This window comes from Bidens hawaiensis, unplaced genomic scaffold, assembly GCF_021521415.1.
Source record: "Bidens hawaiensis isolate Kalapana, Puna unplaced genomic scaffold, B.hawaiensis_p1.1 tig00002477_1, whole genome shotgun sequence".
Taxonomy (NCBI): domain Eukaryota; kingdom Viridiplantae; phylum Streptophyta; class Magnoliopsida; order Asterales; family Asteraceae; genus Bidens; species Bidens hawaiensis.
Genome location: NW_027491136.1, coordinates 689,815 through 713,756, shown reverse-complemented (window position 1 = coordinate 713,756; position 23,942 = coordinate 689,815). Strand labels below are relative to the sequence as shown.

At 43.2% G+C, this 23,942-nt stretch overlaps 1 pseudogene; it reads right to left on the bottom strand.

The window, feature by feature from the left end:
- Nucleotides 1–8,091: 8,091 nt before the first annotated feature.
- Nucleotides 8,092–23,402, bottom strand: LOC143619505 (leucine-rich repeat receptor-like serine/threonine-protein kinase RGI4; annotated as a pseudogene).
- Nucleotides 23,403–23,942: the final 540 nt, after the last annotated feature.

Below are 23,942 nucleotides of genomic sequence, written 5' to 3'. Positions count from 1 at the left end.
AGGGATTCCTTTCAATCCGGAAGCTGGAAAGAAACCAAAGAACACTAAGACTGGGGAATGATAAAGAACTTGAAGTCAAGGTTGTGGAAACTTTACAATTAATAATGAAAACTGGTTTATGTATTAAACTTTATGATACCTTATATATTCCTGAGATTACTCGAAATCTAGTATCAAGACCAAAGTTATACATGGACGGTTTTGATGTTTCTCATGGTCATGGCAAACTTACTATTTCTTTTAATTCTCAAGTGTTTGGTTATGGTTTTTTTTGGATGGTGGTCTTTATAAATTAGAACTAGATGATAATTTTTCTAAATCTTTGTTGTCGTATAATATTAATGAATCACTCACAAAGATTCAAGAGAAACGAGACTTAGAGACTTCTTCTATGTTGTGGCATCAACGTCTAGGCCACATCTCACAGGACCGGTTAGCCTGACTCGTGAGAAATGAAGTCTTACCACATCTCGATTTCACCGATTTTGGAACATGTGTCAAATGCCTAAAAGGCAAATAAGAAAGGCGCCACTAGGAGCTCTAATTTATTAGAACTCATTCATACTGATATCAATGGCCCTTACCCCATTACTGGCATAACTGGACATACTTCATTTATCACTTTCATTGATGATCATTCCCGCTACATGTACCTGTTTCTCATTAAAGAAAAATCTGAATCTGTAACAACTTTTAATGATTATAAAACTGAAGTTGAAAAACAACTAGATCGTCAAATAAAAGTTGTCAGATTAGATAGAGGAGGTGAATATTATGGAAGACATACTGATGTGGGTCAGGCTCCTGGTCCATTTTATGAGTTTTGTAAGGGCCATGGGATCGTGAACCAATACACCATGCCAGGTACTCCTCAGCAAAATGGTGTCGCTGAACGGAGAAATCGAACCCTTATGGATATGGTACGCTGTATGTTAGCCAACACTAATTTACCTCTATTCCTCTGGACCGAAGCCTTAAAAGCAGCCGTTCATATACTCAATAGAGTTCCTTCTAAGTCTGTCCCTAAAACTCCTTATGAACTTTGGACAGGAAGGAAACCGAGTCTTAATTATATGAAAGTATGGGACTGTATTGCTGAGGCAAAACTATATAACCCTTTCCTAAAGAAACTTGACCCTAAAACTGTTACCTGTTTCTTTATCGGGTATCCTGAAAATTCAAAGGGTTATCGTTTCTATTGTCCTTCCCATGTCACTCGTATTGTAGAAACCAAGCGTGCCGTGTTCCTGGAGGATTACAAGATCAGTGGGAGCAGTACCAACCCTTATGAAGAATTGCAAGAAATACAAGATGCAGGGGGAGACTTGTCGATTGTTGTATCTCCGATTATTCCTCTTGTACCCAATGCAATTGAACCTACTATACCAACTTCTCTACACTCAGCTTCTCCACACCCAGAACCCGTTATAACAGAAAATGAAGGCACATCAAACACTCAAAACCAAGATAATGCTGAACCCGCTAATCAACTCAGGAGGTCATCTAGGTCCAGAAAACCTACTAACTTTGATGATTATGTCACCTACCTGACTGAAGTTGACACCGAAAAGCTTAACGATCCTATCTCTTATAATGAAGCCATAAGCAATGAACAATCTTCTGAATGTAATAAAGCGATGAATGATGAGCTTGACTCTATGAAGAAAAACGACATTTGGGATTTGGTAGAATTGCCCAACGGTATCAAACCTGTAGGATGTAAATGGGTGTTCAAAACATAACTTGATCCAAATGGGAACGTTGAACGCTATAAAGCAAGATTGGTTGCAAAGGGCTACACTCAGAAAGAGGGAATTGACTATCAAGAGACCTTCTCACATGTCTCTCGAAAAGATTCATTAAGGATCTTTATGGCCCTAGTAGCTCATTTTGATTTAGAGCTGCATCAGATGGACGTAAAAACCGCTTTCCTTAACGAAAATATAGACGAAGATGTGTACATGAAACAACCTGAAGGTTTTATACCTAAAGGTCAAGAACATCTAGTCTGTAAGCTGAAAAAGTCAGTATATGGGTTGAAACAAGCATCACGTCAATGGTACCTAAAGTTTGATGAATTCATGAAGAAACAAGGTTTTTCAAAGAATCAAGTGGATCAATGCACCTACCTCAAGATAAGTGGGAGTAAATTTACAATACTTGTCCTTTACGTAGATGATATTTTATTGGCAAGTAATAGTTTAGACATGTTGCATGAGTCGAAGCGATTACTCTCGCACAACTTCGACATAAAGGATCTCGGAGATGCTTCTTATGTTATTGGCATCGAAATTCACCGAAACAGACACAAAGGGATCTTAGGATTATCTCAAGGGCCTACATTGATCGTGTCCTTACTTGTTACAAGATACAATATTGTAACCCAATTGCAGCTCCAGTAGTTAAAGGAGACGTTTTTGGTGCATTCCAATGCCCGAAGACAGAGGTTGAAAAGGAGCAGATGAGAATGATACCTTATGCATCAGTAGTCGGGAGCCTTATGTATGCTCAAGTTTGTACTCGTCCAGATATTGCTTATATTTCTGGAATGTTAGGCCGTTATCAGATTAACCCTGGCTTTGAGCACTGGAAAGCAACTAAGAAGGTGCTTCGTTATCTGCAAAAGACAAAAGACTACAAACTAACTTAGAAGAAGTGATCATTTAGAAGTGATAGGTTATTCTGATTCTGACTTTGCTAAATGCAAAGATGACAAGAAGTCCACTTCGGGGTATAACTATATGTTGGCAGGCGGACCCATCTTATGGAGGAGTCATAAACAACAGCTGATGACAACTTTCACTATGATGGCAGAATATATAGTTGTTTATAATGCAACCTGCTGTGGAATGTTGCTTAAAAATCTGATTTCTGGACTCAAAATAGTCAATTTCATTTCTAGACCATTGAAGCTTTACTGTGATAATTCAGCTGCCGTTAGTTTCTCGAACAGTAACAGTTCGACTGGAGCTGGTTTATATCTTGATACAAAGTATTTATTTGAGCGTGAACGAATTGAGGAAAATAAACTTTGTATTGAGCATATTAGTACAAATAATATGCTAGCGGATCCGACGACTAAAGGTCTCCCACCTAAAGTTTTTGAACAACATGTTGCTAATATGGGATTTGCTGAAGACCTCATTTAATTGCATATTGTGCTTACTTACATTTTATTTAATAAAATTTCCTCAGTTTTGATTTTGTATGTCTCTTAATATGTTCTGCATGCTTAATGACATATAGACAAATTGATATACAAATCAAATATTTGAAGGGCTTACTTATAAATTTTAATCATAACTACTTAGGTTTTAAATAAGGACTGCAGTATGATTAATGGGGGTCTTGAGCTGATGTTCAATTCAATGATTGTATTTCTCTGCTTCAGTTTGAGTTTAAAGCTAAAATAAGTGTTAAAATCTACAGACTAATCTATCGCTCATAATAAATGATTATTCGGCAAAGTGGGAGAATGCAAGAATAAATATATGGATATATATATTTATGTGTGGTCATCATTATCATTTATATAATAATAGATCAAAATTAATTATACCTTGTTAGTATATTAGCTAGGTAATTGTTGATGGACCATATTGCCATTACTTGCTAATTAAGGGTTTCCCCTTGGGTGTATATATATAAATAAATGGAAGAGATATATTAACATCATAAGAAAAACCTAACTCTCATACTTAAGAAATTTGTGACCCCTATCTCTCTATATTCGGTTTTTCTCAAGAACCCTAATCCCCATCACTACATACATCCTAAAGGGGAACTCGACCAAGCTGACTATCATGTCAACAAAAGGATTCTCATCAGCCATGGCTACTCTCTCTACTGTAACATGTATGTTTTACTTGTGGGTTTACCATAACATTCATGGTTTTCATTACATACTTAAAGAACTGATCAACAGGGTTAAAAAGGAAATTTAATTGACACTTTTCAAGTTAACTTTTAGTAGTTCTTGCCGCCTTGGTGGGGTGGTAAGGTGGTTATTGCATAAAACATGAATAGTTTAGTCCCTATAGAGTGCAACATATATATAGTCGTTCAAAAAAAGAAAAAACATTCAATAGTTCAAAAACCATTATGTGTGTGTATGAAGTAAAGGTAATATAATTCAAGCCAAACCGAGTGAGCTATACCCTTGGCTCGGGCTCTGTTGGGTTTCAAACTGAGCCAATTCGATCAAGCGAGCTTTGAGCCACTACATTTTAGAGAGCCCTAACCATGCATGCAGCTTCAACTAGTTTGGACGGTCCTTAATTAATTAATTAAATAGCGGGCACATCAATGCTAAATTTTCTTTAAGATTATACGTACATAGGCATCCATGTGAATATGTGATTGATATGATGGCTAACAACCACACAACACGCTGGTAACCACAGTTTGGGTTCACAAGATTTCTTATAACTGTTGAGTGAACATGATATAATAGACAATGGTTGTGCTTATTCAAAACTAAAGACAACAACTGAAATTTTAACAAATCACTAGAATGAAACGTGTAATATATTTAACCACACGTCCTTTTATGTACGTGTAAATTAAATTTTAGTTTAGTTAGACAAGGATCAGGATGACAGGATTATAATTAGTTTGAGTAGGGGCCAATTGTATGGATTTTTGCTAAGGAATACATATTTTTAAATAGTCATAATTAGGAGGATATTTTCTTTGAATTCGATTTAACAAAGTGCATTAAGTTTAATATCATCATGAGCCGATCGATGGACCTATCTTTAGAGAAACCGATCAAACCGATTTGCTCGTCTTTTCTTGTGTATTTGTCCTTTAATCGTAGTTGGGTCTTATCACTAATAGCTATTAGTTGATGTAGCTTAACCCTTGCATATATGATTTTAGTCTAAGTTACGCTAATTTTGAGATGTGAGTGGCATATATATATAATATACACCACAGTCAACCCGGCACGTTTGATGGAGACAAGACAAGTTTATTTCTACACCCAAGTACCCAAGCCATCTTGTGCGTCGAGCATATATTTAAGAAATAATATTATTGAACCATGCATGCATATATGCAGGGTATAATTCCAAGATCTTGTTTTGTCTTTATTAATTGTAACACAAAATTCAAATCCTGCATTTCTTAAAATAACTATGTCATTTTTATCAAGTCAATGGAACCACCAACGAGGAGGGTACAATCACCCGCAAAAAAGTTGGCGATAAATGCAAATCACTATGTTTAATTAACTTGGTAATAATATAAGATTTTGCAAGGTGTTATATATAGGTAACAATATTTAATTTCAAGATTACAATTAATTAATCACACTAATGAACAGTTTAATGAAAAAAGAAAAGCTAATACGGTGTTGTTAGACGTGTGTTTTTTAAACCTAACTAATCAAAACAAACTATATATAGTTTTGATTGAGACTCCCCTCGTTTATTTAAAGTTCCACCTTTATGATAATTCCGTGTCTTGCCTAATAGCGACCTTAAAATAGAATGAGGGCCATTTTCCTGATTTAAGATATGAAAAAAAATGTCTAACTTTTATCAGAATCTTTGTTTAAAGAGCCATCCCAAAATCCAAAGCCTCAAGTTCTTAGAGAGGGACATAATTTGGCTATATAATCTATTAATCTCAATAAGATTAATAAATAACTAAAAATCTAAATGAATAAATAAAATAATCCAAGAAATCGAAAACCACTTATATATGATTTTACAGAATCATTAACACTAAAGTTAAAATTTAAAGAAAGAAATAAAATAATTCAATGAATCGCAAGCTAATGATCCAAAAGGGTGAAAATTTAAGTTTCTTTGGTGGAGTTTGGGGAAAAGGTGAAGCTGCAGCGAAAATAATAATAATAATAATAATAATAATAATAATAATAATAATAATAATAATAATAATAATAAAACAAAACAAACAAAATGTTTAATAAGAATTGAAAGGATTTTAAATAAATGAGGTGGTTTTCAACCAAAACTACGTGGTTTTGCGTTTAAGGTTATACAAGTAACAATACTGTATTTACTTTTTCTAATATAATACGTCCAGTGTATTGTTCGCTAATTAAATTGTTCATTAAATTTTTATGCTGATCACTAGTTGGGGCATGTTGATCATCATGTATGAAAGCATATGCTATTCTAGCCTTGGCTAAGTAGCTAGTAAAGACTTGTCTTTTAAATAGAAAACCACATAATGTATGAAAGCATATGTTGCCTTTTGAAGAGAAAACCAATATTCAAATCCTGACATATATAGATTAGATTATTATTAAGTTATAGTTTAGAAGTAGGAAGTAGATATCTGAATTTTGCTCCGCCCGTGCAGCTGGAGCGTAATGATTCTTGAATAAACATGTGAATTAAGTTCAAGTCAATTTTGGGTTGGGTCTTAGAAAAATAAGTTCTGGTTGCTTAATTTTAGCGGCGGCTCGTGCTCATTGGGTTGGCTCTTGCTGGACTGGATATCTGAAATGGGCTTTTCTAATCATAGCCTCATGAAAATTGGGTTGGGTCAAATTTGAGTGACTCAAATTTGGGTCCGGTTAGAAATAGGACTTCCCTTAAATTTTTTTTTTAATCTTTTATATGTAATAAAAGAATAGTTAATACAAAAAAGAAATAAATGAAAATAAACTAAAATCTATAAATAAAAGAAAATACATTTAAAGTTTAAACATAGTAAATATTGTGAAGATTGTAGGATTACCAAAATGATGATTAGTTTCTACTTTCTATGTGTGACCCTAGCCCAAATATACTTGTAGTAAAAAACTAGACATTTTATTGTGCGTACGAAGGTCGAAGGCCTAGTCCCTCATCCTATAAGGTTAGATCCGCTGATGAGCCGATTACAATGAAAATATAGTACAATATTGTACTTACAATCTTGGAATTTGATGATTCACAACGAGTTTGATCACGATCAGAGATGTAGATATGACTGGTGGTTAAAAAAAAATTTGTTTTATCTTTTTAATGACATCTCAAATTTACGTTCCATTCTTGAATCATTGTTTTGGTATACGTATCAAGAAAGAAACATAAGTTTGAGACAATATAAAAAAGAAAACTCGACATTTGTTAGTAAGGCTATGAAAATTGCAATTGATTTTAGGTACGAGGGTTTATACGATGTACTTATGTTGATACATTTGTTTTTACTTTAATTATATATGACTTATGCATTTTAAATTCACATGGCATGGGTCCTGTTGATAAGTTCGGTGCATGAAGCTAAGGAAGTAGACAGAATATATGAATGTCAATCAATACCCTAAAGTGTTTTGTGAACAGAAAAAATTGTCCTTGGATCAATACAAATTAATGTTATACTTCCCTTAAAAAGACGTTATTCTTTTGACTCAACCAATCAATAGAGTCATGTATTAACTTTGACCTCTTTGTTCGTTTTTTATTCTTTGTTTTAAAATCAAGACCAATGTTTGTTGCACACTTGAGCATTAGAAATAATTTGTACATTTTATGTAGCTATATGTATAAACAATCACCAACATTGATGAAGAAACATTCAGAATTTTAAAAGACATCTGTATCTTAACTACATTTCAAGCCCAAATGTGTTAGTCTTTGTGTCCTTAAGATCCCACATTTGAAACTTGGGGAACAAAGGGTAACGAATTATGCCGGAAAGCCTAGTGATAAGTCAGTGTGAGTATCCATCATTATCATCAACATCCTACTAAACACATTTGTTAGTTGCGTTATATTTCATTTGCCAATAATTCAAGAATGTTACAATCATTGGTGTTACATAATTATCAATAATGCCCATACAAATTAAAAATAAAAACAAAGTATAAAAAAAGAAGCAAATAAAATATAAGCTTTCAAAATTATTTAAAAAGTTAGATTGGGATATGATATGACTCTATTATAAGAGACAATTTCTCCTCTCAAGTTAGCATCAATCCACAATAATATCCACTCCAATGATTAAATTCTAATAGAAGGCCATCTATCCCATTCACATCGAGTTCTGTAGATTTAGTTTCTAAAAGTTACAAAAATAATAAAATATAAATTAAAAAACAAAAAACACTTTCCTTTTAACATTTTTACAATGCTAAATTGCTAATTTATCAACAAACCCTATAAATTTATTGTCACCAGAATCGGGATTAGGATGAGTAAGCAAGGGAGCAATTTGATGAACCTTGAATGCCTAGCCGATCCGTGGTTACCGATGATTGCAAATACAAACTACAAACGTTTGAATATTTTGGTGGATCGTTGGCCTCTTTATGAGATTCATTAGTTGTGGTTTCGTGTCTAATCTCTCTTAATAATGCTACCACTTCTTTCATTGTGGGCCGGTCTTCAGGCCGATTACTAGTACACAAAAGGGCTATTCCTAGGGCTTGCAACATTTCTTGTATTTGTGAGTCGGGATTGCCATGTAACTTTTGGTCTATTATTTGTACCGGGTCTTTCTTATTCTTGAGGTGATCTCGAACCCATTGGATAACATGTTGCTCTTTGGGAAGCGACTCGTTAACAGGTTTTTTTCTTGTTATTATCTCTAACAAAACCACCCCGTAACTATAAATGTCACTCTTTTCTGTAACTTTCTGCATGCTAGAATATTCTGCAAGCACAAATAATTATTAACTCCTTTATAAAACATGCTGATCCGTAAACCCATTTAAAATTAAAACAAAAATTTTAACTTTGAAAGGTTATTTTATAAAGTTAAGCCGTTAAACATATTTATTACAACCCTAAACCTTAAAAAGTAAATATATGTACAACTTGTTAGTCCATTTATACTCGTTTATGAATTATGATATTCTTTTAACATGTTTACAACCAAATAGTGCAACCTGTTTAACTCTTAATATAAATGGTTACACAAGTTGTGTTCAAGTTACACAATTTAAATATGTTCGGGTTAAGTTGATGCTTAATCTTAGACATCTTACCTGGAGCCATGTAACCATATGTACCCGCAAATTGAGGTTTCATAAAAAATGAGGTATTGTCATCATTCACCAATCTTGCAAGCCCAAAATCTGCTAAACAAGCATCATTCCAATCACCTAATAATATGTTCTCTGCCTTCACATCGCGGTGGATGATGGGCGGCACACAGTCGTGGTGTAAATACGCCAACCCTTCCGCCACCCCCAAACCGATCTTAAACCGTGTTTCCCACTCCACCACCTCTACACTACCTTCATGTAACAATGTACCTAGTGTACCATTAGGTAAAAAATCATAAAACAATAACTTGTTCTTCCGGTTAGCAGCCCACCCCAACAAACAAACAATATTCCGGTGGCGGACACGCGCAAGCGTCGCAATTTCCGACGAGAAAGCAGCGGAGGAGTGACTCTCCGATGATTGGAATCTTTTCACGGCGATCGGAATATTCATATTCATAATCACACGGTACACAACACCAGACCGGCCTCGGCCCACCACATTGCCAGGTGTCAGGGATCTAGCCACGTCAGCAATTGACAATTCAAGTTTCTGGTATAATGTGATTCCCATTGTGGGCCCAGTTCCACGTCAGCATCATTTAAACCACGTTCATGACCACGTGTTTTTCCGGCGAGTATAATGTACAACGCGGATAGAATAAGAATACATGCAACGGTTATCAACACCGCCATTGCCACCGTGGCACTCTTCCCCGCTTTTTCGCCGGCACACGTGTCACCCGCCAAACATAACTTAGGGTTGTTAGATAACACGCTTGGTGGTAATTTGGAGAAGAAACGCGTGTCCGGCACGTGACCTGTGAAATCGTTGTGCGAGATATTAAGGCAAACGAGATTTTCAAGGTCGACGAGATTTTGAAGGTTTCCAGTTAGCTGGTTGTAGGATAGATCTAGTACCGCGAGTTTATCTAATGCTGTAAACTCCGGCGGTATTCCGCCGGAGAGTTTGTTACAGCTGAGATTCAGAGCAATCTCCAATGCCGGAAGCTTGCCTAAACTCGCCGGAATTTCACCGGAGAATCCGTTACTGCTAAGATCAAGTAACTGAAGGCTGACGCACGAACCGATTTCCACCGGAATTTTACCGGAGAATCGGTTATTACGTAACACAAGCTTATTCAGTGAAATCAGTGATCCTGTGTTATGATTCAATGAGCCTCCGATTAGATTGTCGGACACGTCAATGAGCTGGAGAGATACAATGTCGTTTAAGCTCTCCGGTAGGGTTCCGGTGATCGAATTGGAATGCACATCTAGAAACGTCAAATTCCGGCAGCCAGATATCTCCGGCGGAATGACTCCGGTCAGCCTATTGGATCCGAGATCGAGGAAGTTTAAATTCGTCAAACTACCAATTTGAATCGGAATGGATCCGATAAGCTTATTATTATTGGCGCGAAACCGGATCAATGACGAGCAGTTAACGATCTCATCAGGTATTTGACCTAATAAACCGTTACCTAACAATAATAACTTATTCAGGTTTTGTAAATTAAACAGACCTTTCGGAATTGGTCCGGTTAACAAATTCTGTGACAAATCAATTGCTTCAAGTTTTAGACAATTCGAAATGGAATTAGGTATTGCACCTTGAATACGATTCTGCCATAAGAATAAAAAAGTTAGGTTTTTGAAGAGGTAGGTCCCAGCAGAGCCCAGTTGGTCCCGCAAGACTCACCTTGAACAGGGACGTCTGCGCAAAGGCCATCTGCTCCCGCAGGACCCACCATGCTCAGAGAACCTTACGCGCAGTACGCAAGCTGTACACGCAGGGAAAGCCTCCCAATGGTGAAGTACCCCGCCTGTTCCCGCAGTTGCGGATACAAGCCATCAGGGAAGGCTACCCGCAGACAGCAGGGCTACACGCACAAGGCAATAGCTAATTTAGTAGTCACATGAAGGAATGAGCAAGGCGGGAACAATCCCGCCAAAATGAGCCAGTCTGTATGATTCTGAAAGATCTTTTGTACTATACCTACCAAGGTATGGATAGGACAGACGATCTGACCAGAACAACCCATGAGCCAATCACAGGGTGACAGCTCACCGACAACAGTACGAGGAGGAGCACCCTCTAGTACTGTTTGTCACTATTAGCCGCTGCCTACTCACCAACTCTTACTGACGGGCGTGCGTAGCCTACAGTTGGTAGAATAGTGTTACTGTTCGCCGTAACCTATTCACCAACCAGTATGGCCTGCGTATAATCCACAGTAGGTGGGACGTGCATAATCTACAGTTGGTGGAATAGTGCAGCCGACTTTGTTACTGTTGGCCGTAACTTATCCACCAACCAGTATGGCCTGTGCATAATCCACTGTTGGTAGAACAGGAATACTATTCAGCCGGCTGTACCTGCTTGGAAACCTACCTTCGGCTATAAATACTCCAACATCTTGGAATGGTAAGATCATCTGCTATCCAGTTATCTAGCAATCTCTTAATATACTCTTATATTCAGAGCAACCTAGTCTGATTCTCACGCCGGAGGGTGGTCACAAGGAGGAACCCCCCCTTCTCAGTGACGAGCTTACGGTGTTTGTTTTGCAGGTCTCCTGAAGAACAGCCTTCTCAGCTAGATCTCATTCGTGGGAAACATTACTTAACCCCCAGATTATCTATAATCTGTCCAGGGTTCACTTAGTGTTTCTTCATTGGCGCCATCCGTGCATAAAAGCTAGAACTATTTTAGTTTTTTCACAATTTCTGAAGAAATGGTTAACGTTACTCCAGTCCAAAGGCCAGTAACCGACCAGGAAACCCCGGTAACAACCCCAGCAACTGGGGGGAACACCGGCGGTTATACAATCCTTACGAACACTACCCCGACTACCCAAGCCGGGGCAAGTGCAGTAAATATTCCACTGGGGTTCACCGATACCCAGCTGGAAAAACGAACGAGGGTCCCTCGCCAAACACTAGATCAAGTGAAGGCGTGGGCCGAAGCACGGCAAAGAGAATTCCAAGCCGAATTGGATGAACGCTTGCGTTCAGCTCAACAGGCTGACGAATTCGCCAGTACTCGCCAACACCTCAATATGAGCAGTGACTGCGAGTACTCGGACGACGAGTTGGAGTCCGATACCGACGCAAACCCTCGCCATAAGGCGAAAGGGAAGCGTAAGGAAACGGACGTCCAACCAAAAAGGAATTTTGGGGAAGCTTTTAAACCAATCGCGGAGAGAAACCCGCGTGACTTCTCCAAAACCTTTAGACCAACTGCTACAAATGCAGGAAAGTCAAAATTCGCAAGGGACATTGCGGAAGCAATCGCCCCGAGAAGTGCCAAACAAATGTCCAACATTGGCACTTATGATGGTCTATCCGACCCAGACGACCATTTGAACAGGTTCATTGCGGGGGCTACCGTCAGCAACTGGACGGAACCCACGTGGTGCTACATGTTCCAGATGACTCTGGTCGGAGCGGCCAGGGCATGGTTCGATCGTTTACCGATCCACCACATATATGACTGGGCGGACTTTCAGAACAAGTTCAGCCAGCACTTCAGCCAACAGAGGAAGTACACTGAAGAGCAGTGGACGATCCTCAACTGCGTGAGAGAGGAGGATGAATCTTTACTAGACTTCATCACTCGCTTCAACTCCAAAAAGCTAAGTCTCGGCAACATAAGTGAGGATCTGGTTCGCGCCGCCTTCATCCAAGGCGCCGAATACCCAGAACTTATCCGCACATTGACGGGTAAGGATGGCATGCCATCAACTTGGGATGCCATCATGACGGCGGCAAAACGCTTTGCCGAGACGGAAAAGCAACTGGGAAGGGATCTTCCCCAGAGTACACACCTCTACACGCAGAGGACAAGAGAGAACAATGTCCGGATCGCCCGGCAGAACAAAAAGAGGAGGCTAGGTATTTGGCAGTCAAGGATAAACTTTGACACCTCATCCAGCTCTCGCCCTCTTGTTGGCGGAAGGGACAACACACACCCTTCAAACCGAAAACACCGGTGGACGCCACTCACGAAGAGCGTCACGGAGATATTTGCCACGGAAAAATTGCCATGGCCAAAAGCCCCATTGATCCGGCAGAAACCTAATGCGGATCAAAGCAAATCCTGTGATTTCCACGGGACAAAGGGTCATGGTACTGAAGAGTGCACATCCTTGAAGGATATTATTGAGACATTTGTCAAGGATGGAAGACTTGCACATCTCGTGGCATCAATCAGGAAGGGAGGAAGGAATGACAACCGGTACAGAGGTAACGGACGAAAGCCCGTCGACATCAGCATCAACATGGTTCATGGCAAGGTCGGAGGAAGAAAAAAACGAATGACAGAACCATGCGCGTGGAAGGAAGCTGAGGTGCGCTTCCCGCGAGTGCCAGGAGGCCCCAGCAAAGAAGGCCCCATCGTCATCAAAAGCCAGCTGGGGCATTACATCACTTCCCGCACTCTTGTTGACAACGGCGCTTCGTCAACAGTGATGTATAGACAGTTCTTTGACAAGCTGGATGATGAAGACAAAGAACGCCTGGAAACGGTCTACGCTTCAATGGAAGGGTTTGACGGCAGTACAGAAACCCCCCTGGGTATCCTATCTTTCCCCGTCACTCTTACAGATGGAAAACACTCCCGCACAGAGGATGTGAACTTTGTCGTGATGAGGAAGCCACACCACACGTACGACATCCTCTTCGGGAGAGACGGGATGGCAAGATTCAACGCCGTGGTATCTTCAGTCCACGGCATGATGGGATGGCCAACAGCTGAGGGTGTGGCGATGATCACTGGCATTCCCCAGGTATGCATCGCATCTGTCTCATCTAAACCCAAACCCAAAATGGCTAAACCAACCATCACCGAACCGGAAAAATGGGCCTTCAATGGCAAATACCCCGACCAGGCCGTTACCATTGGACCAACAATCGTTGATCCCACCCGCACCTTACTCAAACGCTTACTGCAGAAAAACGCTGACATCTTTGCGTGGGCACCAGCTGACATGACTGGTGTACCCAGAAGTAAGGCGGAGCATAAGTTCAAGTGCGATCCGGCTGTTACGCCAGTCGTACAAAAGCGCAGAGTAATGGGGCCTGAACAAACTAACGCGTGTAGAACCCAAGTCAAGGAACTCCTTGATGCAGGCATCGTACGCGTTAGCAGATATCAAACATGGGTTGCAAATCCCGTAATGGTACCGAAGAATGACAAACAATGGCGCATGTGCATAGATTTCAAAGATTTGAACAAAGCATGCCCCAAAGATTGTTATCCGTTACCAGAAATTGATCTTAAGGTGGATTCGTTGGTACCATTTCGCCTTAAATGCTTCTTGGATGCGTATAAGGGGTACCATCAAATCCACATGGCCGTAGATGATCAGGACAAAACCGCATTTCGGACGCCCGATGGTACATTTTGTTATAAAATGATGCCATTCGGACTTAAGAATGCAGGGTCCACGTACCAACGACTGATGGACAAAGAGTTTCATGCCCAAATCGGGAGAAACTTGGAAGTCTATATGGATGATTTGGTCATCAAAAGCCCCGAGCCAGAAGCGATGTTGAAAGACATTGAAGAAACTTTCAACACGCTCAGAAAGATAAACATGAAGCTCAACCCGAGCAAGTGTTCATTTGGGATGGAAGAAGGGAAGTTCTTGGGAGTCATTGTTACTAAAGATGGCTTCAGAGCGAACCCTGAAAAGGTCGAAGCCATTATTAAAATGGAATCACCTACCACCATCAAACAGGCTCAGACACTGAATGGACGACTAGTCGCACTTAATCGCTTTTTGGCAAACCATGCGGATAAGTCGTTTCCTTTCGTGTCAACATTGAGAAACTGCTTAAAGAAAACGCACTTCCGCTGGACACCAGAAGCGGAAGCAGCTTTTCAGGAGATTCGGTCACGCCTGATCGAACTCCCAACACTTACAGCACCACAAGCGGGAGAGGAGTTAATCCTATACCTTTCCGCAACAGATAGAGCAACCGGAGCAGTCCTGCTAATAGAACGAAAAGGCATCCAGATGCCAATCTATTATGTTAGCCGTGTACTAACAGACGTAGAAACCCGGTACTCTACCCTCGAAAAATTGGTCTTAGCACTCATACACGCTTCACGCAGGTTAAGACGATATTTCCAGGGCCACCCAATCACCATTCTCACCAACTTCAAACTCTCAAACGTTCTAGGCAAACCCGAATTATCGGGACGTCTAGCCAAATGGGCAATTGAATTGGGAGAATATGCAATTAAGTACAAGCCAAGACCAGCCATAAAGGGCCAGGTCCTGGCCGATTTTATTGCAGAAGTCCCCGCTTCGCGGGAGAAAGAGTGCCAGGAGGAGGCTCAACCCTCCCCAGCACAGGACATCAATGATGTCTGGCGACTCTACACTGATGGAGCAGCCAGTAACGAGGGTTCAGGCGCAGGGTTAAAATTAACCAACCCAGCAGGCCAAGAATATACTTACGCTATTCGGTTGGATTTTCCAAGTACGAATAACGAAGCCGAATATGAAGCATTCTTGGCCGGTTTGAGAATTGCGCGTAAGATGGGAGTGAAAAACTTGGAAGCCCACGTGGATTCCATGCTGGTGGCCAACCAAATAAATGGGACGTACACGGCTGTGAACGACACAATGGCCCTGTACCTCGCCCAGGCAAAAACCCTTATGCGTGATTTTAGTGATTGTAAAGTCATACACGTCAAGCGCAGCGAAAACAAATCTGCGGATGCGTTAAGCAAGCTTGCATCACTAGCCTTCACCCACTTGGGAAAGGACATCCGCATTGAACTCCTCGAAGCACCATCAGTCCCGCACAAGGAAATTTGTGTCATCCAAACTGGTACAGAAACGTGGATGACACCAATAATAAATTACCTTGCAGCAGGAATACTACCAGAATAAAAAACACAGGCAAGAAAACTACGCTGTAAAGCACTGAATTATCAGCTCGTCAATGACATCCTTTACAGACGTAACTTTCTTGGCCCACTCTTGAGATGCGTGGACAACCAAGATGCTGACTACCTCCTAAGGGAGGTACACGAAGGCATCCGTGGAGTACACGCAGGTCCTCGCGCTGTTGTAGCCAAGCTAAACAACGCGGGATACTTTTGGCCGGGGATGCATACGGATGCACTGGCATACATCAGAAAATGCAGGTCTTGCCAGCTTTACGCACCCAACACGCACCGCCCGAAGAATGAACTTGTCCCAGTCACTTCTTCATGCCCATTTCAGAAGTGGGTCATCGATGTGACAGGCCCATTTCCTACAGCAGCAGGAAATGTTCAGTTCCTAGTGGTAGCCATCGACTACTTCACCAAGTGGATAGAAGCAAAACCTTTAGCCCAAACAACCGCGAAACATATCAAAAAATTTATTTGGGAATTTATTATTTGTCGTTTTGGACTTCCACATAATTTGGTGAGCGATAACGGCACCAACTTTGCAGACAAGAAGCTACAGCAGTGGCTAAAAGAACTTCAAATCACCCACACCTTTACCTCAGTGGCACACCCGCAAGGTAATGGTGAGGTGGAAAGAGCAAATAAGAGTATCGTCGAAGGCATCAAGAAGAGACTATTGGAACACAGATCCGGCTGGGTGGACGAGCTTCCGCACGTCCTTTGGGCAAACAGAACGCTGAAGAAGGCCAGTACGGGAGAAACCCCGTTCAGCCTCACTTATGGCACTGAAGCCATGGTCCCGGTCGAAATTGGTCTACCCTCACCAAGAGTCTTGATTCAGCCAGAAGACAATGATGCGGAAAGACGGTTGGATCTTATGCTAACCGAGGAACGCAGAGACTTAGCCGCAGTGCGTGAAGAGAACTACAAACGACAAATGCAAAAGTACTACAACACGCGGGTAAAACTCTGCAACTTCAAGATAGGAGACTACATACTGCGTAACAACGAGGCTTCAAACCAAGAGCGCCCGGGAAAGCTGGCCCCGGTTTGGGAAGGGCCATACATTATCAAAGAAGTCCTGGGAAAGGGCGCATACCGGCTCGAAAGGCTCGATGGCACTCCCATCCCAAGAACATGGAATGGAGCTCAATTACGCAAATGTTATATGTAGATCAATTCCAAAACTTGTAAAGAAAAGGCCTAGAGCCACTTCTAATGGAAATGATTCTCCTTTCATAATATGTTTACCTTTATACTTATGAACTTCCCACTGGTCGGTATTTACCGCATAAACGGGAAGAAGTAAGTCGTTACGTGTGGAAGGCGGCAAAACCCGCATAAACACAACGTTAAAAATAAGGGAAACCTACACGCAGGTATGATGTAAGTAAAGTTTAGCCACCCTTGTAAGTGCAAGTGACGGTCTTACCCGCACAATCACGAACAAGGAAGCAAAACTTCAACCTATCATCTACCACGTTCAAAGGTTATCCTAAAAAAAAAAAAAATGAGGAAAACCTACACGCAGGTCAGATATGGGTAAAGTTTAACCATCCTACTAAGTGCAAGTGACGGTCATACCCGCACAATCACGAAAGAGGAAGCAAAACTTCACACCTATTATCTACCACGTTCAAAGGTTAACTTATCCTCAAATAAGGTAAACCTACACGCAGGTCAGATGGTAAAGTTTAGCCATCCTACTACGTGCAAGTGACGGTCCTACCCGCACAATCACGGAAGAGGAAACAAAACTTCACACCTATCTACCACGTTCAAAGGATAACTTATTCTAAACACTTGGAAAATTGCTAATTTAAACTTAAGTATGTAAGTCATATAACGTTTATAAAGCAAGGAATCCAATGAATCAAGCGGTCTTAGCCGCGCAAAGATTTACATTTCATAAATATTCGTTACAAGAATGACCGGGTAACTACCCGCCTACAAGAAAGTAAATCTATACAAACTAAATCTATCCTAGTAGCGGGAAGGGATCTTCAGGATCAGGCTTCAGGGCCACTTCCACTTGGACCAGCGCCGTCAGTAGAGCGTGGCTGTTCAAGGTAAGCCTTAAGGATAGGTAGCCCGTCATCAGCAGCAGCAATTTCATTCACCTTCTCCACCACCGGATGCGGGAAGGCGGCGTATTGATTTACTGCTTGGTCATATATGGCTTCGGTATCTACATTGTACAAAGGGAAGTTGGATGGCGGGACGCCTTTCTCAACAAACCCTAGACCAAGCAGAAAGCCCACCCGTTCCCCATCCTCGTGAGAAGCGTTGAGGGCTGCGCTCATTGCATCGTCGTAGGATGTCTCTGAGAAGACCCGATGCACAACCTACATAAGAAAATATACAAGTGTCAGCACCCTATCTACAAAGAAAAGCGTGAAGACATGAAGATAGACATACCTGAGACAACGCTTCTCGAAGAAGCCATTCCTTGGCAACCAGAGCTTCTTTAAGGGCGGCTTGAGCTTGGGTGCAGGCGCGTTCGGCTTCGCTTTTGTTAAGGTTGGCAAGTAGAACTTCCTTTGCGGCAGCCTCTTCGACGCCCTTAAGCTTCAGCTCGGTATGGTCAAGCACGCCCCTCTGGTCCAAGATCTCCTGGAGCTTCTTGGCATCTTCCATCGCCAAGGCATCATGAGCGCGTTGGAGAGCCTCTAATTTGGCCTTGAGCTCCTCGTTCTCCATGTGTAAAGGCTCAGCAACGGCCTCAGCCTTGGTGGCCCTCTCGGTCGCGTTCCTCGCAGTCTCCTTAGCTAGCCGCAGCTGTTCGTTAACAGCTTGGGCAGCCTTGGAGCGGGCCTCGAGTCGCGCTTGAACCTCAACCTCGAGGGCCTTGAAGGCCTTCTCCTTCTCCGTAAAAGCTGCGGACAGCTTTTGGTTCTCCTCCCGAAGAGCCCGCGCTTGAGATAATTCTTTGGCGCGAGCTGCTTTCAACTTGTCGTTTTCACGACAAAGCAGCTCGACGCGCGGCTGCATCCGGGCTTGGAGAACCCGAAGCTCGTTGGTTAGCCTACCCTCCTGGTAGCTAGCCATGGCTTCCCACAACGCACCATGGGGAGCAGCGTGGCGAGCCCATTCCACGCACTCCACAGGGGTACGGAGGGTTGTTCCTCGGCGTATGTTCCATCTTGGAACATACACTTCATTGGAATCCGACACTGCAAAAGAAACAAAGCAGTTAGGAAAAGATGATAAAAAATACAAAAAGGCCAAAAGAACCCTACGCACCTGTAGGGTCGATCACAGGCCGATAACCACCGAACCCATCACCTGAGCCTAAAGGAAATCCATCCAAAAGGTCAGGCAGATGGGAAGGTAACAAAGAATGGCAAGAAGCCCCGCGCGTACCTGAAGGTTCGGCCGTCGAGGCCGATGGCGGGGGCGGCATGGTTTCCGCCGCAGATGATGGCGGAGGCATGGGGTCCGCCGCGGTCGCCGCCGAAGATTCAGCAGCAAAAGTAACCGCCGGCTCTGTGAAGGATGCTGTAAAAATCGCACTCACAGCCGGCGGTGACGTCATCTCGGCTGGAACAGTCGGCTCAGAATGAGCAACTGAACCAGCGGAAGCAGGCGCAGGCGCCTGGGTCGACGCCTCAGGTAGGCTGACCAAGCCTACCGTCATTGGCGGAGAGGTTGTACTCGGCCCCTCACCCTGGAATGCGCCAACATCCACACCTGCATATAGAAGAAAAGTGTTAAAAAGACTTGAAGATTAAACTACGAAGATAAAAGCTAAGAGAGTCGTACTTACGGGTTTTCTTGAGCTTGAATGTACGGACGGGCGGGGACGAACCCGATGGAGCCGGTCTCTTGATGCCGGTCACCGTCGTCGTCATTGGTTCTCCGGAGGTAACAGCCGTAGCCTCCGGAACAGTGGTCTTCTCACCACCGGGGTTCCCCGCCACCTCTTCACTATCTGACTCAGTGTCAGATAGGAGCACTGGTCGGCTGTGGAGGCCGCCTTCTCCTTCCCTTTCCTGCCGGCAGCCCTCTTCTTCCGCACTAACGGAGGACCATCTGCGGATTCCTCAGAAGAAGACAGGGTGTAAGGAATTCCAGCAGCGGGTACAGCACTGAGGGGTGGAGGAAAGAATAACGCCTTACCTGGCCGCCGGTGGCTCAGGATCTCGTGGCCCAGCGGATAGACCTCCACAAACCGATCCGCTGTTTGCTCCAGGATGGGCAACTCGTTCTCGTCAAGAGCACGAGTACCCACCCGCACAGGATCGTCAGCTTCCCGCGGGTACAGGAGCGACTATAAATTGTTCCCCTCTGAAAGAAAAGAAACAGTTAGAAGACAAACTCATATCAGCAAGAAAGACAAGACATACCATAAGGAGTAGAGTTCAAACCGTATTCGAGAAGGATGGGAACCTGAGACGCCTCCTTCCATACCCGGCTCATCCCCAGCATCACCATCCCGGACTCCGCAAACCGGTAAACCGGAGATTGAACCCGGGAGATCTTTGCAAACCATTCTGCCTCCTGGTAGTTGGTGGCGTGGTGGCTCGGAATTGCTTGGCCATTTTTAAACTTCATGGCAATGGGGATGGCGCGGGCAGAAATGTAGAAGAACTCCCGCTTCCACGATCGGAGACTGCGCTCGGTCGCGCAAATCTTCAAACCCTTGATCCGGGTTGTCAGGGTGTACCACCCCTGGATGCACCTCCAAGTATAGAAGGTCATCAGGCGGTCCACATAGGGCTCAATGCCCAGAATCCGGCACACCCACTCGAAATGGCGAATCTTGGCGATCGCCATGGGGTGCAACTCGGTCAGATGAACACCGTGCCTCTCAAGGACACGGTAAACAAACTTTGTCAATGGGAACCTAAGATTCCCATAGACAAAGAATGCTGCATAAACCCCGATCTTGCCTCTGGGGGCATCATACACGGTCTGATAGGGTTCAGGAAACTCAGGCTCGAAAGGATCGAGCATGAACTTCCTAACAACATACCGGTACTGATCGCCGGGCAGAGCACACTGGCACTCACCAGCAGTACTCCTGTCATCGGTGGTAGACTCGAGATCATGTGAAGACATCTTGCAGAAAGAAAGCGATTTCGGGAAAATGCTTGCCTGAAAAGGGGAGTATTTGCCGGAAATCGCTAAGAAGAAGAAGAGAAGGGTGAAGGTGTGAATTAAAAAGGACCCTCTCCCCCTTTATATACTAATCGCAATTAATGCGGTGAATTTAATGCGGAGGAGAGAGAAATCGAGGGTGCAATGAAACTATGACGCGTGGCAAAAAGCAAGCTGGCAACAGCTGTAAAAAGGACGCGTGCCAGAAATTTCGCGGCCACGCGCCCGAAAAATCGCGCCCACTCGCCTGAAAAAGCGTCTGGAATGACCATGTACTGTCACGTCACCATAACTTCCTGCACGTCCTGACACAGTCAGAAGAAACCGTCGCACGACGTTTCAGATGTTTGGACTGTTCTTATCCTCACCAACCTTTCGAATTTCAAAATTCAAAATTCAAAAAGATTCAAAAGTAAGCGGGAAAATACCCCTTACCTTGGCAACCAAGTAACCATAAGACGGATGCGGGTACAGTGTTAAGGCAAAACCCTTCACATACCTAGCACCCGCAGGAAATTGAAGCCAAGAATACCCCGGCAACAAAGTAACTATAAGACGGGTGCGGGTACAGTGTTTCACATACCTAGCACCCGCAGGGAATTGACGCCAGGGATACCTTGAAAGTAAAGTAACCGTAAGACGAGCGCGGGTACAGTGTTAAGGCAAAACCCTTCACATACCTAGCGCTCCGCAGGGAATTGAAACCAAGAAGGATCTTCTGGGCAATGCTTGCGGAAACGGAAATAACATCCCCGCATAGCGGGAACGTCGAGAACTACATTGTTTGAGGCTCTAGGATGGAATTGGTGGTTTAAACATAATTGATCACTATGTTCAAAACCACTAAAACCTCAAGGAGAATCCACACAAGTGAGACTCAACGCTCCTGACTTGCGAGAAGGTTACATACCTACCCGCATCATACCCAAAGATCAAGCAAAAAAAATCGGGAATTTTTGCAAGTGACATTAGGAAACCCGCGGGAAGAATCCCCACGGAGAACCTTAAAACTAAAAACCCTTTTCAAAACCCCTTGCTTAAAGTCCAAAAGTTCACCTCACCTTATTAAACATTCATGAGAAGAACATTGGACTGGGGGGACTTGAAGAGGTAGGTCCCAGCAGAGCCCAGTTGGTCCCGCAAGACTCACCTTGAACAGGGACGTCTGCGCAAAGGCCATCTGCTCCCGCAGGACCCACCATGCTCAGAGAACCTTACGCGCAGTACGCAAGCTGTACACGCAGGGAAAGCCTCCCAATGGTGAAGTACCCCGCCTGTTCCCGCAGTTGCGGATACAAGCCATCAGGGAAGGCTACCCGCAGACAGCAGGGCTACACGCACAAGGCAATAGCTAATTCAGTAGTCACATGAAGGAATGAGCAAGGCGGGAACAATCCCGCCAAAATGAGCCAGTCTGTATGATTCTGAAAGATCTTTTGTACTATACCTACCAAGGTATGGATAGGACAGACGATCTGACCAGAACAACCCATGAGCCAATCACAGGGTGACAGCTCACCGACAACAGTACGAGGAGGAGCACCCTCTAGTACTGTTTGTCACTATTAGCCGCTGCCTACTCACCAACTCTTACTGACGGGCGTGCGTAGCCTACAGTTGGTAGAATAGTGTTACTGTTCGCCGTAACCTATTCACCAACCAGTATGGCCTGCGTATAATCCACAGTAGGTGGGACGTGCATAATCTACAGTTGGTGGAATAGTGCAGCCGACTTTGTTACTGTTGGCCGTAACTTATCCACCAACCAGTATGGCCTGTGCATAATCCACTGTTGGTAGAACAGGAATACTATTCAACCGGCTGTACCTGCTTGGAAACCTACCTTCGGCTATAAATACTCCAACATCTTGGAATGGTAAGATCATCTGCTATCCAGTTATCTAGCAATCTCTTAATATACTCTTATATTCAGAGCAACCTAGTCTGATTCTCACGCCGGAGGGTGGTCACAAGGAGGAACCCCCCCTTCTCAGTGACGAGCTTACGGTGTTTGTTTTGCAGGTCTCCTGAAGAACAGCCTTCTCAGCTAGATCTCATTCGTGGGAAACATTACTTAACCCCCAGATTATCTATAATCTGTCCAGGGTTCACTTAGTGTTTCTTCAGTTTTCAAGCCTTCCGATTTCAGACGGAACAGTCGTGGTGTAAATACGCCAACCCTTCCGCCACCCCCAAACCGATCTTAAACCGTGTTTCCCACTCCACCACCTCTACACTACCTTCATGTAACAATGTACCTAGTGTACCATTAGGTAAAAAATCATAAAACAATAACTTGTTCTTCCGGTTAGCAGCCCACCCCAACAAACGAACAATATTCCGGTGGCGGACACGCGCAAGCGTCGCAATTTCCGACGAGAAAGCAGCGGAGGAGTGACTCTCCGATGATTGGAATCTTTTCACGGAGATCGGAATATTCATATTCATAATCACACGGTACACAACACCAGACCGGCCTCGGCCCACCACATTGCCAGGTGTCAGGGATCTAGCCACGTCAGCAATTGACAATTCAAGTTTCTGGTATAATGTGATTCCCATTGTGGGCCCAGTTCCACGTCAGCATCATTTAAACCACGTTCATGACCACGTGTTTTTCCGGCGAGTATAATGTACAACGCGGATAGAATAAGAATACATGCAACGGTTATCAACACCGCCATTGCCACCGTGGCACTCTTCCCCGCTTTTTCGCCGGCACACGTGTCACCCGCCAAACATAACTTAGGGTTGTTAGATAACACGCTTGGTGGTAATTTGGAGAAGAAACGCGTGTCCGGCACGTGACCTGTGAAATCGTTGTGCGAGATATTAAGGCAAACGAGATTTTCAAGGTCGACGAGATTTTGAAGGTCTCCGGTTAGCTGGTTGTAGGATAGATCTAGTACCGCGAGTTTATCTAATGCTGTAAACTCCGGCGGTATTCCGCCGGAGAGTTTGTTACAGCTGAGATTCAGAGCA